The sequence below is a fragment of the Piliocolobus tephrosceles genome, unplaced genomic scaffold, assembly GCF_002776525.5.
Source record: "Piliocolobus tephrosceles isolate RC106 unplaced genomic scaffold, ASM277652v3 unscaffolded_40, whole genome shotgun sequence".
In the NCBI taxonomy this organism is placed as follows: Eukaryota; Metazoa; Chordata; class Mammalia; order Primates; family Cercopithecidae; genus Piliocolobus; species Piliocolobus tephrosceles.
In genome coordinates, this window is record NW_022324309.1 from 1,211,407 (window position 1) to 1,230,360 (window position 18,954).

The following is an 18,954-nucleotide window of genomic DNA, read 5'->3' on the forward strand; positions in this document are numbered from 1 at the left end:
ATATCTCCATCCTATTAGTTCTGCCCTACTAGGGAACCATGACATGACTAACATAGAGTGTGAAGACATTTGTTTATCAGTAACTAGTAGATGTTCAGAGTAACCCACAAAGGTGTTCATCTCTTGTCTAAAACTCTAAAATCATCTCTGAGCTTGGCTCCCTCCTTCCACTCTTGTTCTTCTCCAGGATACTCTTTATACAGCAGTGAGAGTGAGATTCTGGAAATGCAAATCAAAACATTTCAATGACTTCCCATCTCTGTTAATTGAAAAAGCAAATCCTTACGCAGGCCTACAAGGCCAGCCGGCACCATCTTGAGAACCAGGCTTGGACTATATGCTTTAGCAGGCCCTGTGTTAGCTTCTGCCCAGCTGTACTAGCAGTCTCCTACCCTCATCCAGTTCAACGTCAGATGGGAAGTCTACAGGTCTAGGGAATATATACAGCTAGAGTCAAAGTCCACTTATAGAACATGGCTTTGTTTTCCAAGGTCTCAGAATTCTCTGTCCAGCTCCTTTGAGGGCTGCAGTCTCTTCTTGCATTTGATTCCTCTCTCTAAGGGCGGGCCTCACTTCAGATGTACACACCCCAGAGCCAAGTAGGAATGAGAATGGAGCTAGGATGTGGTGGTCTGGCATGTCCATACAAACATATAATCACTAAAATTATAGGGTGGAGCTGGAGGTAGAAAGAGAAAGGGAAAGACCAAAGACCAAGGACCAACTGAGAAGCAAGAAGCTTAGATTATAATTGTTTTTTTAAAAAATTTGTATTATAACTTTTGTGAGTATTAGAACCATTTTATCATAGCTTCCCTCTCACTGCCTTGTTCCATCATTGTTCCACAATTCCCTCTTTCATAAGAAAAACACCCTTAAACCAAGCCCCAGCTTGCTTCAAGAGTGTAGAAAGATCCTTTATGTGCTGTAGTATATCAGGTACTGAGGTATGTGCCTTTAGGATTTATTTCCTAACTCCAGATAAGTTTAGACTTGTACCAAGGATTCCAAAGTAGAAATCACCCTGGTTTTTGTGCAACAATTGGCACACTGATTGTATCTCATCTGAACTGTGTCTCACCAGTCACTGAAAAATAGAAAGAGTTGCTCAGGAATTCCGGGCAAATAATTACAAGGACCCATCTTTGCCCATTATGAATTTCTATCCCAAAGCACAACCATAGAAATGCAAGATGTTTGCAATAGCAAAGTATCAGACTAATGCCTGTGAAGAAGACAGACACTCCTGGGCTAGGCAAGTTTCAGGATGAATCTAATGAAGTAATCTTTCAAAATATCAGCAATTTCTGCCACACTCACTCAGTTCTAAATGTACAGCAGTCCCTTTTATAAAATGAATAAATCATCTGTATGACTAGAAATTAGTCCCTTCTCTTCTCTAGTCAGTAAGTTCCAGGAGAGCAGGGACTAGTTCTGTCTTATTTATACTGTACCTGGCACATAGTAGGCACTCAACAAATATTTCTCTTTTGAAGTAATAAAAAAGAGGAACAGAAATATTTGCTAGCAGATCTTATGTAACAGCAAAGAATACATCACACTTAACATATGGAAAAAATATGCTATCTGGCATCTCTAGTTGGTAGCCGTGAATCAAGAAAGAGCAGCATGGTAACTGCTAGGTTTCCATGTACTTAAGCAGCCCAGGTTTCTCATTTAAATTCCCCCATCGCTCTTCGTCTATGCTGCAAAGCCTCTGAAATGAGAATCATAAAACCTAGGTATCCATAAACCAACAAAGATCTCCTAAGGCTCCACCTGTAAAAAGATAGTCAACATTTGGGGGCAGGGCCAGCAGGAAAAGTACAGTGCTCTCTCATTTTACATTGTGATTGATTTCTGACTAGCCAGTCTCAGATAGCATCTAACTATAAATATTTTATATATCCATATTGAAACAAATACATCTGAAGTTTATCTAGCAGACATCATCACAGTCCATGATAGCCTGAGCTTTTGAAGTCTTCAGTTGCCAGTTCCCCATTGGCTTTGGTCAGCATTTCCCTAAAGTGTGATCTTTGGGGCTCTAGTCCAAGCAGGTGCTCCTGTGGCAGTAGGGGGATTAGAAGGAATCTCTTTTAGAAAATGACTATGAACATTAGCATATTTTGCGTTCTGAGAGTTCCTGCAGCTAAAATAAGTTTCATTTTGTTAAGACTAGCATTTCCTACTCAAACATGGAAATTTTCTTTTAAATCAAAGTATGAATGAACCTATCTTGGAATACTCTTAAAGAAACACTAGCACAGATTGTGCTATACTAATCCATGTCTCCAAACTTCATTCTGTTACACTTCATGACAAATAGGTCATGTTTTTGGTGTTTTTCAAAGTGCTTGCATCAGGAGTTTGGAACTATTTTGTTTATTCTTAATGTTTTTGATATATCCCCTAAGTCTTAAACCATCTCCTTATAGGCCAAATGGGTATCTTATAGTGCCCTAACTATATCATCAAACAAATGCCAAATACCTGGACTCAGACTGTGAGATTATAGTTTAATGTAATCCCAAACACAGTAAAACACCATCAAACGAAGGACAAGAATTCCTGGGAATTTCCAGGGAAACCCAGGGAAATGCAAATAAGCTTTGCTTCCTCCTCAAGATAAATAACACGAATATCCTATCAAAATGTGTTTATAAATAAAGGAAAATACAGAGAAAGCCTTGGACTGTTCTTGTGAATACAACCAATGAACTGCCTTTATTAATTGCCTACCAGTGAGTCTCTATATTTCAGCCTCCTCGGGAAAATCACTATATAAACCAGTTTATGATTTTCTTTCTCAGATCTTCATTGCAGCTGGTGATTGCTGAAAATGATGATCTCAGAGTCGACTGTTCCTGCCAGAGAGCCTGCACACAGAGAGATGCCTTTGTGAAGCCAGCCATAGAAACCTGCATAAAATTGGCCTTCTTTCCTTAATAGAAACACATGAACAAAGATGAGTTTGTTGCTGACTCAGAGCTGAAAGCTTTGTTTTGTAAAGCTCTCTCAATGTATTGCACTCTGCCAAAGGAGAAGGGCTCCTTCTTTAAAAAAAAAAAAAAAAAAATAGAGGAAGAACAGTAAGCGGAAATCAGACAAGAAATCAAAGCGCACACCCTTCGGGTAGATATTTGTGACTAAAGTGGCCCGAAACATTTTTTTTTCTTTCTTTTTTTTTTTTTTTTTTTTTGTGAATACTGGTCACATTTCACAAGCTGAATAAAATGAAAGGAAAAGGAACTCTAATTAATGGGGTGCCTTTTGATTTGCAGAGCAAAACTGCCACAGCAGATGTACCAGCAAAGAGGATTAGATTGTCCCTTCTATGAGGCACTGAAATTTTCTTTTTTCCCCTGTAGTAACCCCATTGAAGAGAGGCTGTCTTCAGTGTCTAAGATTCAGCACTGCAAAGAGACTGTTGTACTTAGGCACAATGGGCCACTCTCACAAGACCAGACAGAATATGTGAGGAGAGAACTAATATCCCGTTAAATCTGGGCAAGGCAGTTTTAATTTTACTATTTTTAAAAGGCTAAATTAAAAGGGAAATTTGTGATACATTCAAAGTTGATAAAATATGCATTAAAGTGAACCTTAAAACATTCATGGATAACATTCATCATTTTGAAAACTGTAATTGAATCAAGAAAGAATGTCACGCTAATTTCCCTTTGTTTTAATTTAATCAGTCCAGGGTGTTTTTTGGTGTGTGTGTGTGTGTGTATGTTTATTTGTTTTTTGATTGTTGTTGAGATTCTCATCTAAAAAGATAGCCCCACTTCCTTTCAAAAGGAATAATTACCAGAATGTTCACTTTAATTGCCATCAGAGAACCCAAAATGATCAATTAATCATCCAGATTGTAAATGTTTTGCTTAAGCGAGTCTTGAATGAGGAGAGAAATAATGTATTGCTATTGTTGTTATCCTTAATATGATTGTGGGAGGAAAAAGAGAATCGAAGAAGTGCATTTGTTGTGAATGTTTAGTTTCAGGTCATTTTGTATTTCTGCACTTCTGGGAAAAAAGCAAAAAGGACAGAATGCTACTCAGCTGGGGTCTGATTCTACTGAAAATAGCTGTGGTTCTCTGTATAACTTAGGTTGTGGAAAACCATGAATGCTGGCACCACCACAGGCTCACTTATTCAAGGGAAGAGTGAGGTCAACAGACTGCGGAAGTGAAAGAAATAATCCTCTCTCTCCTCATCCTTCCCACTACAGCTCCTTAGTGATGAGTTGCAAATCTGCCCCAGGCTAGGGTAAAGTATTTATGCAAATGATTTTCCTCTGCACTCAACTAACTCTGGGGTCAGTCTATCTCTTTTGCTGCTGTGAGGTTTTGTCTTCTGACAACAAATAAAGATACAGTTCTCTCTCTCTTTCTCTCTCTCTCTCTCTCTCTCACACACACAGAGACATACACAATACGCCTGGATTCCCCCCATCTTTATAATAGTGAAACTGCATTTGTTAGCAGTTATCACTGTGTAAGACAAAGTAATGCTAATATGAAAAATGTCTTTCATGTTATGATGATCTAAGTGATTTTTCAACTAACATCTACTTTGACGGATACACATAGAGGCTGATTGAATGTCAAACTAAGGATTGGCCTACGTGCATCCCCAACTCTCCTTAGCTTTTAAGAAATAGGCCGGGCTTTTCATTCTGATAGATGGAGAAAGTTCTCAGGATCCAATTGTTGTGTTCTGGGTAAGTGTGTGGTACTGTGTTGGCTTTCCCTTTTCCTCAACTAACCCAGCACTGTCATCTGGATAGAGCACTGCCGCTCTAGGCCCAGTCTAATCATGGCCATTAAACACATTAGGTATGGAGCATATATCCATGGGGGCCTAGTAAATATAATAGACCAGATAAAGCCACTCTAGGGGATCTCTGAGACTCAACATCGTCAACACAACTAATTTTAAGATGAAATTTAGACTCCTGGACACTGGCCCAGACACTGACCAATGTGCATTTTTACATACCAGCTTAATAAAATTCTAATGGCCTGTAAAGTGTCATTGCTCCCTTTATTTCTACAGAACATCACAGAAACAAGGTAGATGAAGAAAGGATTCTGATGTCAAGAAATATATGGATGGCCGGGCGGTATCTCACGCCTATAATCCCAGCACTTTGGGAAGCCAAGGCAGGCAGATAACAAGGTCAAGAGATCAAGACCGTCCTGACCAACATGGTGGAACCCCGTCTCTACTAAAAATACAAAAATTCACTGGGCGTGGTGGTGCATGCCTGTAGTCCCAGCTACACAGGAGGCTGTGGCAGGGTAATCTCTTGAACCCGGGAGGCAGAGGTTGCAGTGAGCCAAGATCACGCCACTGCACTCCAGCCTAGTGACAGAGTGAGACTCCATCTCAAAAAAAAAGAAAAAAGAAAAAAGAAGTATGTGGAAGAAAGTTAGATAAACTGAATGATATTCCTGTTACCGTCATCATCAGGAGAGCTATAAGACAGCTATGAATTTTTCTTTACTTAACCACTTGATATATGTAATAGTACATAATAATATTCTTCTATTAACTGTGCCAAATTCTCTCCATTTCCTTGCTAAACCATCCCAATTCCTCTGATGTTTACTCTAAGTTCCTATTTTCTAGCCCTCTTTATGTCTTTGTGCCTGAACACTAGACCTCCTCCAAATTTACCTCCAAATCTTGCCATCATTTCTAGGAGGATGTTTCATAAATGCAACTGTTTATCTTCCAGGATACCAAAACCTCTTATTCATACCTTTCTTTCTTCAGCTGAACAAAATAGTTCTTACTGTAAAACTACTGACTCCACTGTAGAAGACACTGTTGGGAGAAATAGAGTCCAGAAAATAAAGATCCCATGTCCAGGAAGCTTACAATCCACTTGCAGATTCACATATATACCCAAGATAGAATGAAGTAACGTTCAAGAAATATGTTATTGCAGGTCATAGAAAGACCTCTGTCTCATTGTCAATAACATAGTATTGTTACCAGACTGAGGGACAATGAGATAGAGGTCAGTGATTACTGTTTGTGGAGAGGTGGCATTTGAGCTCATATTGAAAAAGGAGTAAGACTTTAGTCAGGTAAGGTGTGATACCTAAGGGAAAGCATGGTGATGAAAATCAGCCTTCTAACATTACAAGGTGCTGTGCAACAGCTTTTTTGCAATTACAATTTTTCAGCAAGATGACTGGTGGAAGCTTACACTTACACTTGCCTTGCCCCAGGAAAATGGGCCTTGCATCTTCTCAGTCTACTAGCAGTGAGGTTGGTGAAGTCTGCCTCAATTCCACAGGCTAGAAATGTGTCTATATTGATGTTTTTCTTGACCTCTCTTTTTTCCAATATATGGAAGTAGGAATGGTAAATGAACCTGTTCAGAAATTTGGTCATAGTGACATAAAGATAAACTGAATATTCAGAAAGCTTAGATGATCCAGCACGAATAGGTTAGAGTTGTTGAAGAATTGAACATAGTGATGAAAATCATACCTATCTGTTCAGTTTCTCTCAGGCACCTATCCTTTGGCCACATTTCCCAAGGGTGTTGGGAAAGTGTGCCTGAAGCATATCTTCCAAGAATCATCCCTTTCTGATTTCCATATATTGTTTCCTGTGCCTCAAAAGCCCTTCTACCTTCCCCAACACCTCAACAGTCACTCTTTTCCTTTAAGCTATTGAACTCCCTTATGATCCAACTGAAAATGACATGCTGTCTGTGTTGTCTGTTCCAAACTACTGGATTTATAAGTGTCTTTGCAAATTAGTTCTCCAAGGTTCTTTAAGCTCTCGTTCTACTTTAACAATACCATCCTTATTGGGAAGCATGTATGGTATCTTATAGGTATGGTTTATGGAAGAAATGGAACTAAGCACTCCAATCAGTAGATCCATGCACAAGGAACTACGTAGAACAAAAACAATTGACCAACAAACGTGTATTTGTTTGGGTTAAGTTAAAGATATATATATATTTATATATATATATTTATATTTATATTTATATTTATATATGCACATATGCACACACACACACATCACTCATATGACATTCTACTTACATGAACTTTTTGATAGCCACTCTTCTATCAGTCCTAACTTAATGGACAGATGAGTTTCTGTTGTATCTCCATTATGGTATTTTTTTTTTTTTATCATGAGCAGTCATTATTTATGTGTGTGACTCTCTATGTGAGGGGGAGACTATGCCTTACTCATGTTTTGTGCCTTCAATGCCCAGTAGATTACCTGAAACATTTTGTTCCATAGTGTTTTTTAAATAAAAGGTCATATATTACCTCAGTTGATTTTCATAACAATTGATGAAGTAGATAATGTTGACATTATGCTCATTTCATAGATGAGAAAACCAAGACTCGCAGAGGTTGAGTGATTTGTCTGGGGCAAGAGCTTTAGATGAAAAGAACCTATCTTCCCAACTCATCTAAAGAGCTTATGGCAGCAGTAAGTGATGAAGCAAGTTTGATTTGGTGATTTTCCAGAGGAAGTTGGATCTTATCTCTCATAGGAAATGAGATTTCATTCAGTAGCCTATATAGAATTTTTTTCCCTTTTCTAATTACCCAGGGTAATTAGAACAGACAGAATAAACCACTCCTGCCTCCAAAAGCTTACCTGGTATTTTTTTTGTGTGTTCTTTTCTCCATATCCAATATTGATCTGACATTAATCATGTATATTCTCATGTGAATGGCATTACAATAAGAAATGATAGGAAAAAAACCACCTCGGACTTCTTTTCAGAAGCTCCCGGGACTGCAGAGGCATATGGGGCAGCAATGTCTGGTTCTCATTGCAGTTGCATAGAATTTAAGAAGCACTATCATAAAGAGCTTTTCCAGCTTGACTTTGAAACCTAATAATCAGTTATTCTGTTTTTTTTTTTTTTCTAACTGTGATGAGAACTACTATTTACTCAGCATCTTCTAAGTTCCCAGTACCCTACAGGCAATGCCTTATTTAATTCTCATAATAAACCGCCACTTTTTATTCACCTGTCAGATACCTATGCTCCCCTGATTGAAGAGAGATATGATGAATTATTGATTATGTAACTAACCCCTGCTAATGTGTTGTCTAGCTAATTTGTAACCCTAGTGTTTAGAGAAAAATTTTTTTATTTATTTAGAAGATATGTATCTCTAGAAGGTATCTACAGCAAGAATTTGAGATCACATAAATATGAACAGAATTTGTATTGAGACTAGCTTTTTGAAGCCCTCAAATTAAATAAAATAGCTAACCCATCTGTCTCTACATAAAATCAGTGCTGCTGAAAATATGCTCCAAGGAGTGCTTCAGTAACCTTGGTAATGACATGCAAGCTCCCTGCCCATAGACTCTCCTTGACTCATCAGGAAGTGCCATTTGGACAATTTTAGTTTAGGAAAGCAGCCAGTCTCCAGCCCAACTCCTGCACACCCTTTTCCTTGTCAGTAAAGGTAAAACTGGATTTAGAAAACATTTGCCTCTAAATATTATGTATCTGAATGTAACAGCTCTTTGTAAATGGTGGTAGAAACCTCAACGACTAGGAGCAGCTGCGGAGAGTAACACAGAAATTCAAGCAATCTCCCTTTCAAGTCTTTTCTAACACCATTTATAGTGAGAGCAGAGAGAGAACCATTTAAATAAATATTATGACATTTGCCACAAAGATATAGTGGAGAAATAGTCACGACATATATTTGAGGAAGAAACACAGTTTATAGAAGATTTAAAAACCACCAGATCCTGAAATCGTATATCTTTGGTAGAATCAGTACTTTTTGGGAACTGGTGGCATTTTGAACAGAAGTGATCCCTTTTGAACAACATCCATAGGACTCCAGTGAAAACTCTTTAGAGGAAGCAGGGTAAAATGTATAATTGGAAGAATGATGGTCACATGGTAAGCAGGAGGTATTGATAGGTGATGATAGCTCTCAAAGCTGGAGCAACTTGCCTCCCTCCTTGCATTAGGACATGGCTAGGGCCTGGATCCCTGTCCCATGTCTGTGTCATTCTAATCCCTGACTCCCTGGTTTTGCTAATGCTTTCTCTAAGAGCTAATCTCTGTGAACATTAGTCCTGTTCACCTGCCTTAGGAGCTCCTGGATGGTGGGAAGAGGGAAACATTTTTTCTCTTTGTGGGTGTAAGTGAGGCAGCCAGGACCTTAGTACACCTGTTGTATCTGCCTAAGGTGGGTTCCAATTAGGCTCCTTCTAATGGAACCAAGCAAAAGCTAGTTAATGTTGCTGGTATTTTCTTCTTTAGTGGCTCAGCAATTATTCATTTCATGCTAAGCCCTTGAATGAGTATCTTCCCAGTTAGAGTTACCAGCACTGTTCTGATGTCATGGGATTTCTGTCCAGGGATACTTTTTCCATGGTTTAACCTCTTAAAAGGTGTTATATACTCTATCACTGTTTTACTAGCAACTAAGGTAAGAGTCTTTTCTTTTGCAGAGGAAATTGTTATTAAAAAATAAACAGGGTCAGGCACGGTGGCTCAAGCCTGTAATCCCAGCACTTTGGGAGGCTGAGACGGGTGGATCACGAGGTCAGGAGATCGAGACCATCCTGGCTAACACGTTGAAACCCCGTCTCTACTAAAAAAATACAAAAAAACTAGCCGGACGACGTGGCGGGCGCCTGTAGTCCCAGCTACTCAGGAGGCTGAGGCAGGAGAATGGCGTAAGCCCAGGAGGCGGAGCTTGCAGTAAGCTGAGATCCCGCCACTGCACTCCAGCCCAGGCGACAGAGCCAGACTCCGTCTCAAACAAAAAATAAATAAATAAATAAACAGACTATTTTCCTGAAATTGTGATCTTTAGATAAGCATCCAGGCATTGACTGGGGGAAGTGATCTGTGGAGGACATTACCAAGCTGATTCCAGACACAGTCAAGTAGAAAATACCACAGGAAGAACTTACATTTACTTCTGTAGGTCTTCAGGATTCATTCATTGGGTCTGAAATACATTGGTTTGTTCTCTACAGTTTTCAGTTTACCAGTGCTAGGTGCAAAATTTCATCACCCTTTCATATATGTACATCACGGCAAGGTATAAACTTTGATACTTGATATGATCCTTTCCCCATATAGAAGGCATTTTCCTCCTGCTCCTAATTCAATAATATTTAACATATCTATGATTTATTTTATTGTTATAAATTATTATTAGCATGACGTCTTCTTTTTTTCCCTGGCTTTATTAAGGTATATAATGGACAAATAAAAATTATATATGTTTGTGGTGTGGACCACGATGTTGTGATATATGTATACATTGTAAAGTGATTATCACAATCAAGATAATTAACATGTTCATCATCTGACATAGTTATACTTTTTGTAGTGAGAATATTTAAGATCTACTCTCAGCAATTTTCAAGTATACAACAAATTTCAAATAAAAATAAATTGTTTTTAACTATAGTCACCCTACTATAATAGATTTCCAGAATTTATTCGTCTCATCTAATTGAAACTTTGTACCCTTTGACCAATATCTTCTCCTCCTTCCCCCCAACCCCATCTCCCTGCCCAGGCAACCACCATTTTACTCTTTGCGTCTATGAGTCAGGCTTTTTCAATTCCTCATATAAATGATATCATGTACTATTTGTCTCTCTATGCCTGGATTATTTTACTTATCATAATGTTGTCAAAAATGATAAAAATTCCTTCTTTATTAAGGCTCAAGAATATTCCATTGTACATGTATACATTTTATTTACCCATTTATCTGTAGATGAACACAGATTGATTCCATATCTTGGCTACTATGAATAATTCTGCAATGAATATGGGAATACAGACATCTATTTGATATACTTAATTCATTTATTTGGATATGCTATGGTCTAAATGTGTTCTCCAAAATTCTTATGTTGAAACTTCATCATAATGTGATAGTGTTAAGTGGTGGGCCCTTTCAATGGTAAGTCATGAGGGTGGAGCCCTCATGAATGGATTAGAGCCCTTCTAAAAGAGAGGCAAGAGAGCTACCTCACTCTTTTCGCTCTTCTGTTTCCTCAAGGTGAGAACACAATGTTTTACCATGTAAGGACTCAGCAAGAAGGCCTTCACCAGACACTAAATGTTGGCGCCTTGATCTTGGACTTCCCAGCCCCCAAAACTGTGAGAAATGAAATGCTATTGTTTGTAATTTACCCATGCTATGGTATTTTGTTATAGCTACATAAATGGACTAAGACAGGATACTGTCTTTGTTGAGAAAAGCCTATTCCTTTATCTATTTTTCAATCAGGTTATTTGTTTTCTTTCTGCTGAGTTGAGTTCCTCATATATTTTGGGTGTTTTTTTACTTCTATGAAAAATATCATTGCAATTTTGACAGTGATTGTCTTAAATTTGTAGATCACTTTTAACAATATTAATTCTTCTACTCCATGTACACAGTGTATCTTTCCATTTAGTTGCCTCTTCTTTAATTTATTTAATGAATGCTTTACAGTTTTCAGTGAATATAGCTTTTACTGACTTGGTTAAATTTATTTGTAAGTACAGGTTAGGCATCCAAAATTGAATAGCTGAAATCTGCAAGGCTCCAAAATTCAAAACTTTTTAAGCACCAATGTAACAATCAAGGGAAATGCTCACTGGAGTATTTTGGATTTCAGATTTTCAGATTTTGAATGCTCAGCTGCTAAGTATAATGCAAATATTCTAAAATCCAAAACACTTCTGGTCCTAAGTATTACAGACAAAGAATATTCAATCTGTATTTTATTTTCATTTACTCCTAAGTTTTCTATTCTTTATAGCTACTATAAATAAGATTGTTTTCTTGATTTCTTTTTCACATAGTTCAAGTGTATAGAAAAGATACTGACTTTTGTATGTTGATTTTTTTAATTTTTATTTTTTTTATTTATTTTTTTGAGATGGAGTTTCTCTCTGTTGCACAGGCTGGAGTGCAGTGGTGCAATCTCAGCTCACTACAATCTCTGCCTCCCGGGTTCAAGCGATTCTCCTGCCTCAGACTTCTGAGTAGCTGGGACTACAGGCGCATGCCACCACACCCAGCTAATTTTTGTATTTTTAGTAGAGATGGGGTTTCACCATCTGTGATGGGCCAGGAGATGGGCCAGGATGGTCGATCTCCTGACCTCATGATCCACTCACCTCAACCTCCCAAAGTGCTGGGATTACAGGTGTGAGCCACCATGCCAGGCCTGCATGTTGATTTTGTGTCTACCCACTTTACTGACTTTGTTTATTAGTTCTAACAATTTTTTGTTGAAGTCTTTAGGGTATTTTTATATATGAGATCATGTCATCTGCAAATGGAAAATTTTATTTCTTCTTTTCTGATTTGATTGCATTTTCTTCCTCTTTATTATCTAGCTACTCTTGTTAGGACTTCCAGGGCTATAATGGAAGTGGCAAAAATGGGAGAGTGGGCATTCCTGTCCTGATCCTCATCTTAGAAGAAAAGCTTTTTAATTTTTCACTGTTGAGTGTGATGTTAGCTGTGGGCTTGTCATAAATGGCCTTTATTATGTTGAGGTATGTTTCTTCTATACATAATTTATTGAAAGTTTTTATTACTAAACATGTTGAATGTTATAAAATATTATTTCTGCATCTATTGAGATGATCATACAGTTTTGTCCCCTAGGGTTTTGCCACTTGTTTTCATTCTTTCTTCCTCTTTCTCCTCTGTCTAGGTAATTCCACATGACTTGTCTTTGGGCTCATTGATTCTTACTGCTGCTTGATTGAGTCCACTGTTTAAACTTTCTATGGAATTTTTCAATTTAGTCATTGTGTTCTTTAGCTCCAAAATTTATTTTTGATTGATATGGTTTCTATGTATTTGTGGAACTTCTCACTTTATGTATTTCTTTTAAATTTTTGTTTAGTTGTCTGTCTCTGTTTCTTATAGCTCACTGAATTTCTTTAAGAATATTATTTTGACTTATCTATCAGGCAGTTCACAGATCTCCATTTCTGTAAGCTCTGTTGCTTGTGTTTTATTTTGTTCCACTAGTGGTGTTCTATTTACTTGATTCTTTTTTATCCTTGTGGTCTTGTGTTGGTGTTTGTGCATTTGAAGAAACAAGCAGGCTGGGCGTGGTGGCTCACGCTTGTAATCCCAGCACTTTGGGAGGCCGAGGTGGGCGGATCACAAGGTCAGGAGATCGAGACCACAGTGAAACCCCATCTCTACTAAAAATACAAAAAATTAGCCGGGCATGGTGGCGGGCGTCTGTAGTCCCAGCTACTCAAGAGGCTGAGGCAGGAGAATGGCGCAAACCCGGGAGGCGGAGCTTGCAGTGAGCCGAGATCACGCCACTGCACTCCAGCCTGGGTGACAGAGCAAGACTCTGTCTCAAAAATAAATAAATAAATAAATGAAGAAACAAGCAACTCTTTCCATGTTTATAAAGTGGATTTGGTAGGAAAAGTCCTTCACTAGTCAGTCCATATTGATTCCGGGTGGACCATCTGGAGGGGTCTATGGGCAAGGTTGCTGCTAGAGTCCTTGTGTGGACTGGCCTAATATGTGGTCACTGAGTAGATAGACGTGAAGCCTCAGATCATAGGGATGTGCCTTTGTCCTGGATATGCAGGGGTAGTCCCGTAACCTGGGTCCACTGGGATGAGCCTGGACCTCGGGCTAAGAAGACCAGCCTGGTCCCAGAATTAAACTGGAGCCTGAGTCTGAAGGCACTAATCTAAAGCCTGTGGCCACAGGTGCTGGTCTGGTGCTGTGTTTCTTGGGTGGGCCTGGAGCCACGGTCTCCAGGGTCTTCCCACATAATTCTGCTTCTCTCATGCACGAAGTATCTCTCTTTGTGCTGTGTTGCCAAGGCTTGGGGTACAGGTGATGTGGGTGACGTGAAAGTAATCTTCCTACTTTATTTCATGCCTCTTTTTTTATTTCTATGCTACACTTTGGTGCTGTAATCTCTCACTTGGATTCCTTAGCTCTTTTAAAGATATTTTCATGCACGGAGAGTTGTTCAAATTGTTGTTTCTGCAAGGGGACCAGTGCTAGAAAGTCCTATTTTGCCATTATGCTCTCATTTTAGTGTTGTCTCAAATGCTGTAAAAAATACTTTACTTTGATTCAAAAATTAACAATAGCTAACATGTATTCATCATTATATGCTGAGTGTTCTACATGAATTATTTTACTTAATCCTCATAACAACCTCATTAGGTATGATTATCATTACTCATATTTTATAGATAAAGAAACTGAAGCTTAATGAAGTTATGTTAATCACCTGATTTGCATAGCGGGGAAGTGGTACCATCAGTTTTTGAACCAAGGCAATATAACACCAGACTCAAGCATCTAACTGTGTTGCCACACTGTCTCCCTTTAGATAGTTCCCTAACTCTGAATCTCTATAACCTTAATACAGATACGGTATGTGATGGCAGGCACTTTAACTTCTCAATGTTCTAATAGTCTCCCCATTGCCAGCAAGTACTCTTGAGGTAGGTGAGCCCAGCTCAGACTCATTTACTAGTCACATTTGTTTAATTATTCATCAATTTTTCTCATTCTTACTTGATATTTCTCTAAGGTCTAAGCCTTCATATAATTTCTAGGGAAGAAACACTTCACTATTCTATTTTCTGACAAGGTTATTGTTCAAAGTCTTAAGATGTACATCTGTGGTTAACTTAAGGGTCAGAGGTAGTTCCTATAGGATTTTCTATATTAGTACTATTCAAAATATGGCCTACAGACCAGTTCCTACCTGTGAACTTTGTGTTACTTGTATGTGATGAGATAAAGAGCTTGCGTCAAAATAAAAAGCAAGAGGCCAAAAATTTATTTTAAAGTAAAAGATTTTACAAGATCGTTGTATATAAAACATATACTGATAGAATTTTCCTAATTAAAGTAGAAGCAGAGGAACTGAAGCCCTATCTTCAATGATTACCTCCAGAAAACACTTGAGGTTCCTTCTCAGAGCCCTAGGATTCCTTGAAACACAGCTTGAGAGTCACTGTTACAGGCACCAATTTCTGGAGTATCATTTACACACTATAGTTTTCTAGAGTCATTTTTATCCTCAATTTGATTTGTAGCTAGGAATGTGCCACAAAACTGTTCAGGTTTCTCAATGCTTTCAACATGAGAACCCAATTACCAAAGGTGACCATGGACAGTGATAAATATTTATCAATGTTTAAAATGTAGAAATACATATGATAAACTCCCCAAGTCTCCCCAATAAGCATTACCATTTCTAAATTTTGCAGTATGCTCCAGCCAGAGTTCAAGTGCTTTTTCTCTTATATAATGACAACCTCCCTCTGAGAACAAACAGCTTCTAGTAGTGCATCAGGTCAAACATTACCACTTATCCTAGAATATGTTCCTGAGCTCTGACCCAAAAGTGTATTCCAAGCTTGTAGCATAACCACCCAAGCAATTTCCCATTGATTTCTCTTCTTTCTCTTGAGACAAGTGATTTTTCATGGAAGTTGTAACATTGAGGTTAGGTGATATTTTTCTATTCACTTCTCCCAAGATATTTATCTCTCCCTGAGTCTCAAAAGCAATGGAAGATGTACTTGTCACCATTTGAACTGTGTTTCCTACTAAAAATCTTTTCCAATACATAATAACCTCTACATCCATCTGCAGAAACATTTTATATCTCCCAGTCATCATCACAATCTATTGCTATCACTGATATTCAAAAGTTTTTCCTCTCAAAACACTCAATACTCATATTTAAATTTGACTTCCTCTGATACTCATACGACTTACAGTCCAAATACAGCTGTTGTATTTGGACTAAGTATTTGATGTTTGCTTTTACTTTGGGTTTTGCAGAATGTATCAAAGGAGTTTGTTTATCTGCATGTGAGTTAGGTGTGTAGAAGCAACATAAATTTAACTTTACTTCACACTTTTGTCTAGAGTTTTAACTAAGAAGTTGTACTGAGATCTGAATTTTCAAAAATTAAGGTATTCTAAATGGGAGCAGAGCAAGATGGCAGAATAGAAGGTTCCACTAATTGTCCCTTCCTAATCCCCCAGGAAATACACCAATTTACAACCATCTACACACAAAAAAGCACCTGCATAAGAACCAAAAATCAAGCACTCATAGTACCTGGTTTTAACTTCATGTCACAGAAAGAGGCACTGACGTGGTATGAAAAACAGTCTTGAATTATCAATGCTACCTGTATTAGTCTGTTTTCATGCTGCTGATAAAGACATACCTGAAACTGGGCAATTTACAAAAGAAAGAGGTTTAATGGAATTACAGTTCCACATGGCTGGGGAAGCCTCACAATCATGCCAGAAGGTGAAAGGCACACCTCACATGGTGGCAGACAAAAGAAGAAGATAGCTTGTACAGGGAAACTCCCCTTTTTAAAATCATCAGCTCTTGTGATACTTATACAACAGCACAGGAAAAACTTGCTGCCATGATTCAATTATCTCCCACTGGAATTCAAGATGAGATTTGGGTGGGACACAGCCAAACCATATCACTACCTCGCCCTCATCCCCTGGCAGCAGTGTCATGGTGCAGAGTGTTCCTGTGCTCTGGGAGAGGGAGGGCACAGCAACTGTGAGGCATTGAACAGAGTGCCACCTTATTATAGCAGAAAGAAAAAACAGACTAAATTCAGCTGACACCAGCCCATGGAGGAGCATTTGAATCAGCCCTAGCCAGAGGGGAATCACTTATCCCAGAGGATGGAACTTGAGTTCCTGCAAGCCTCACCACTGAGGTCTGCAGTGCTCTGTGTCTCTAAGTAAACTTGAGAAAGAGTCTAGGATATAAGAACTGCAACTCTTGGATGATTCCTAGCGTTGAACTGGACCCAGAGACAGTGGACTGGGAGGGCACATGACCTGCCGAGGCATCAGCTGAGGTGTCCATGGGAATGTTAGCATCACTCCTTCCCTAATCTCAGGCTGCACAGCTTACGGCTCCAAAAGAGATCCCTTCCTTCTATTGAGGAAAGGAGAGGAAAGAGTGGTGAGGACATTGTCTGGCATATTGTATACTAGCTCAGCCACAGCAGGATTGGGTACCAGTCACAGTTGTGAGGCCCCTGTTCAAGGCCCTAGCTTTCAGATGACATTTCTAGACATACATTGGTTCAGAAGGGAACCTGTTACTGTGAAGGAAAAGACCCAGTTCTGGCATCATTCATCACCCGCTAACTGAAGAGTACTTGGCCGCTGGACAACCAGTAGCAATACCCAGGCGGTATGTTGAGAGTACTAGGTGAGACTCTGAGACATGATGACTTCAGGTGGGAATCAACAAATTCTTAGCTGTGGTGGCTACGGGATGAGACTCCTTCTGCTTGAGCAAAGCAGAGGGAAAAGTAAAGGGGACTGTGACTTGCACCTTAGGTACAAGCTCAGCCACAGCAGGGTAGAACATCTGGATTCCAGGACGTGGCTGTTGGATGGCATTTCTATTCCTGCCCTGGGCCAGAGGGGAGCTCAGTTCCCTAAGGGTAACCACAAGCTGACTGAAGAGCCCTAAGGCCTTAAGGGAACATCAACAATAGTTTGGCAGTATTCCCTGTGATCCTCTGGTGGTGTGGGCATGAGTTGAGTCTCCTCTGCCTTTGAAAAGGGGAGGCAAGAGTGGAAAGGACTGCATTTTGTGGTTTGAGTGCTAGCTAAGCCACAGTATATTAGAATACCAGGTAAACTTGTAAGGTTTTTAACTGTAGTCTCTGGCTCCTGGATGGTACCTATAGACTCATCCAGGGACTGGGGGAGCTCACTACCCTGGAGAAAATCAGAGAGTCCTGGCTGGCTTTGCTACCTCCTGATTGTAGAACCCCAGGGCCTAGATAACGGTTAGAGCATGCCTTGGGCAAGACCCAGTGCAGTGCTGGCACCAGGTCTGATCCAGCACAATCTCAGTGGCGGTGGCCACAGGAATGGTTATGTCAGTGCATCCAGGCCTGGGTGGCTCAAAACACAGAGAGAGGTTCTGTTTGGAAGACAGTAAGGGAAGAGAACAAAAGTCCCCGCCTTGTAATCCAGATAATTCTTCTGGAACTTGTCCAAGACCACCAAGGTGGTACCTCTATGAGCATGCAAGAACCATGGCATTACTGGGCTTGGGTGCCCCCTAAAGCAGATACAACTTAGAGCCCAACACCAAAGTCCTTTTGAATATTTGGAAAGCCTTCCCAAGAAAGATGGGTATAAACAAGCCCAGGCTGCAAAGACTATAATAAATAGCTAACCCTTCAATACCCAAGCTTAAACAAACATCTGCAAGCATTAGGATGATCCAGGAAAACATGGCCACACCAAATGAACTAAATAAGCCACCAGGGACCAATCCTGGAGAAACAGAGATATGTGACTTTTCAAAGAATTGAAAATAGCTGTTTTGAGGAAACTCAAGGGAAGTCAGGATAACACAGAGAAGAAATTCAGAATTCTATCAGATATATTTAATGAAGAGATTAAAATAATCAAAAAGAATTAAGCAGAGATTCTGGAGATGAGAAATACAATTGGCATACTGAAAAATGCACCAGAGCCTTTTAATAGCAGAATAAATTAAGCAGAAGAAAGAATTAGTTATCCTTAGCTCAGGCTATTTGAAAATACATAGTCAGAAGAGACAGAGAAAAAGATTTTTTAAAAATGAAACATGACTACAGGATCTAGAAAATAGCCTCAAAAGAGCAAACCTATGAGTTATTGGCCTTAAAGAGAAGGTAGAAAAAGAAATAGGGATAGAAAGTTTATTCAAAGGGATAAATAGATTCCCAAATCTGGACAAAGATATCAATATCCAAGTCCATGAGGGTTATAGAACATCAGGCAGATTTAATCCGAAGAATACTACCTCAAGGCATTTAATAATCAACTCTAAAGATCAAAGATAAACAAAGAATCCTAAAAACAGCAAGAGAGAAGGAACAAATAACAT